The sequence below is a fragment of the Pleurodeles waltl genome, chromosome 4_2 (assembly GCF_031143425.1).
Source record: "Pleurodeles waltl isolate 20211129_DDA chromosome 4_2, aPleWal1.hap1.20221129, whole genome shotgun sequence".
In the NCBI taxonomy this organism is placed as follows: domain Eukaryota; kingdom Metazoa; phylum Chordata; class Amphibia; order Caudata; family Salamandridae; genus Pleurodeles; species Pleurodeles waltl.
In genome coordinates this window covers 88,140,408-88,143,816 of record NC_090443.1, presented here as the reverse complement: position 1 = coordinate 88,143,816, position 3,409 = coordinate 88,140,408, and the positions used below count along the sequence as shown (strand labels likewise).

Sequence of the window (3,409 nt, the reverse complement as noted above, 5' to 3'; positions counted from 1 at the left end):
AAGTCTTGTTTTTAATGAGTTCATTGTTTAAAGGTGGAGAAATGTACCCATTTGTCCTTGGAGATGTTACAGTGCAGGAACATGGATTGAAATTGTATAAATTTGTATCAAACCTGTTAGTAGTCACACAGGAGGGTGATGTTCCCATGACAGACTTGGGAAAACTGTCAAACTGTTGCAACCTTGAGTCTGGTGAGGAATACTTTTTTTTTTGGGACAAATCCGCAATTTTGTAACATGAATAATTTATTTTAGTGACAGAACCAACAAAAAGGGACAAGGGCGACCATGTATTCTCTGTCTTATTCAGACCCTCACACTGCCCTGGGATTGCACTTCCTGGCTCATCTCACCCACTTTCACACACCTACGGTACACAGGAAAAAAAACTGCAAAAATCGCAGATTCTCTATACAGCGTCAGGTGTTTGCGCAGCTCAAGTTCCATATAAGTGCTACACGTCATAATTTGGATTCTTGTGCAAAATGACAAAGCCCTCCAAGATGTGAGTTACAGGCAGGTACTCCTCTGTGGCTAACTCTGCTCTTTCTTCATGTGCAAGCAGGACTGGGGTGATGTGCGTCTGAAAGCCAGTGATCGTTTTGGGCCTGTCCAACAACATCTACAGCCTGGCCCATGTGGACTGAGACAGGTAATGGTCGCAACTCCTCATCAAATGTGACCAGCATACGTGTCCAGAATTGCCCAGAAAATTGTTCTTTACATCCAGGAATGACACTAATATTGTCAGCAGACCTGCCACTGCCACTTGGCTCATGAGCTGGAGGTCACTGTGGGATGGGCAGAGGGTCAGTGTGTCCTTCCCCAGGTGGGTCAGACCCTGTGACCATCGCACCATGAAGGGACTGTTTGGGTCCTTTGCATGGTACTGTGGTAGCTGCCTCAGCATAGCAGCCAGTCTGGCATTATTTGTACCACTGCCAACCAGGCCCATGGCAAAGATTGAATTGTAGGACACCCCTGGGTCTGCATCATGGGATAACTTGCTGAGAGTGTCTAAGATGTTGAGTCATGGATTGGAGACTGAAATAAGTGCCAGGGCAAGTGGGACAGCCCACCTCAGAGTGGGTTCAGTGTCCAGAGCAAGTGCCCAAATGTATGAAGAGCCATCTCTGATCCAATTTCTTCTCCCATGGCAATCAAGGCAATCCCAAGCAGAGCAACACCCTGATGGGCCCCCAAATCTGTGGTGCTCTCTTTATTCCCTTTATCCTTCTTGTCCTTCTTGTCTTTATCTTCCTCTTTCTCCTTTATATCAAAGTGTTTGCTACAGATAAGGAGCAGCTGCTGCACCTTTAGCACATTCCCAGACCCTGCATAGGTGCAGATATCCACCAACGTATTGGCAAAGCCGCGGAACGGCTCTGACACTACCTCAAGGGCAGCCAGAATATCCTCAATAGCCTCACCCTTTCAGAAATGGTTCAACCCGAGGCTGAGCGGCAGCCACCAGGCAAAGGTGCCATTTAGCTCTTGCTCAGATTTCTCCATGATGATCTGGAGGATAGTAGAGGTGACCTTGCCATTGCAGGATCCTACCTATCTTACAACAGGCCAGGGCAGTCACACCTTCAACCTCCATGCTGGATTTAGAGGCTCTCATGATAGGAAGTAGTAAAGTCAACCCACCCCTCCGGTTTGAGCCAGCAGATGCTAACCCCAACCCAAAAGTGGCGCTAATCCTCACAGTGTTGCGAAGGATGTAGTCTGAGAGCAATGCCAGGGAAGGATTGCATTTGTTTAGGACACCAAAAGTTACAATGCCACAGGCCAAGAAAGCACCAGACTTAATGTAATCCTCAGATGATTAGAGGTGCTTGTCTATCTGTGTCAGTTCTCCATCGACATCCCAGAGCAGAATCATCCCAAGAGATACAGCAGCACTCAGCATGCACCCCAATATTACAGTCAGTGATCAAAGTTTCCTCAGTCTATCTATTTTATCTAGGCATATCTCCATGGGTCTGCATTAGTGAGTTTCCACTCTGTTCCTCTTGGCTATGGTGCCTGCTAATCAATAAATATGCTGTGAGTGGGCCCCATACACCCTTGGGCCTGAAGGCCTGCAGAAGTTCTTCAGCACACAGTTCCAATTGTTCTTGGCAGTAACACATGTCTTTTAACTAAGCTTATGCCATCTGCACCGTCCTACTGCCCCAGTTAATGGCCACCCTCCTTTTCGCCAACAGCAGGACAATCGCCACAGGTTTGCGATGGCCAGGCTGTAGGGTTCTTACTAATCCAAGAAGACACATCTTCGGTGTACATACTACCGCCTCCAATATCATGTCAGTGAGGGTTTTTGTTACTTGTACCCCAAAGCAATATATTTTCCCACAGCCCCAGGCCGTATGCAAAAAATCTGCCCTCTCCACCCCACACCGCAGACAGCTATTAACATTTCTCTACCCATATCTACATAGCTGCTCAGGAGTATAATACACTTGCTGTCGATACTTGAAGTGAATGATCCAAAGATTGCAATTGGGGTTTGGTGCACCGGTTAGTGCACAGCAGAAACTTCAGTCTTCTGGGCTCAATGGGGCATTTAACACAACATTCCATTTTTGTAGTGCCGGTGATACAGTCTCAGGAGTGACTCCGAGTGATATATTGTATAATTGTGTCACCATTTCTTTCGGGGAAGTATTAGTGAGTATGTATTGTAATGCTTGGAGTATTGAGGGTGCTACTGGGAAGGTCGGATAATAGTCCCTCATAACCAAGCATAGCCGGTAATACATAAGCATTAGTAGCGGTGAGAGTGGTTGGTCTTGTGTGAGGTCTGCCAGTTCTATAAACCCCCCCCTGGAAACACATCCTCCATTGCAATTATACCCAGTATTTTCAGTAGGTCAAGTGCCTGTTTCTTGTGCGTTATATACAGCTGTGGGTGATATTTCAGTTGTAGCGCTGGTGTATATAGTTGGACGCTTGCAGGCATGGACTCCCAGGGAGCATGATTCTGCTGGCGTACACTTGACCTTGTTAATGTCGCTTGTGAGGTGCAGATGTCATGTGAGAGAAACGCCTCGAGGGATACATTATGTGCAACATCCCTTTCAACTGCTAGGTGTGGCATGTATGTCTGGGGGTATAACCAGTAGTGTGCGTATAGCGCCTGTGTGCATAGGGAGTGCATCTGAAATTCCACTACCTCAAACCCCCCATACTCATACGGCAAGGTGAGCATTTTTCACTGTATCCTTGGTTGTTGCCCAGACCAGTGTCAACATCTTTGAACATAAAGTTTTGAAACAACGGTGTGCTGGCTGAATGAGTATGTTAGTGAACAGGTATAGTAATCTGGGGAGCACTTCCATTTTGAGGAGTGCCACCCAATCAGCCAGTGATAGTGGTAGCCAAATTTACTATCTAATCGTCTAGT

At 46.7% G+C, this 3,409-nt stretch overlaps 1 pseudogene; it reads right to left on the bottom strand.

The window, feature by feature from the left end:
* Positions 1-454: 454 nt before the first annotated feature.
* Positions 455-1,912, bottom strand: LOC138294082 (26S proteasome non-ATPase regulatory subunit 2 pseudogene; annotated as a pseudogene).
* Positions 1,913-3,409: the final 1,497 nt, after the last annotated feature.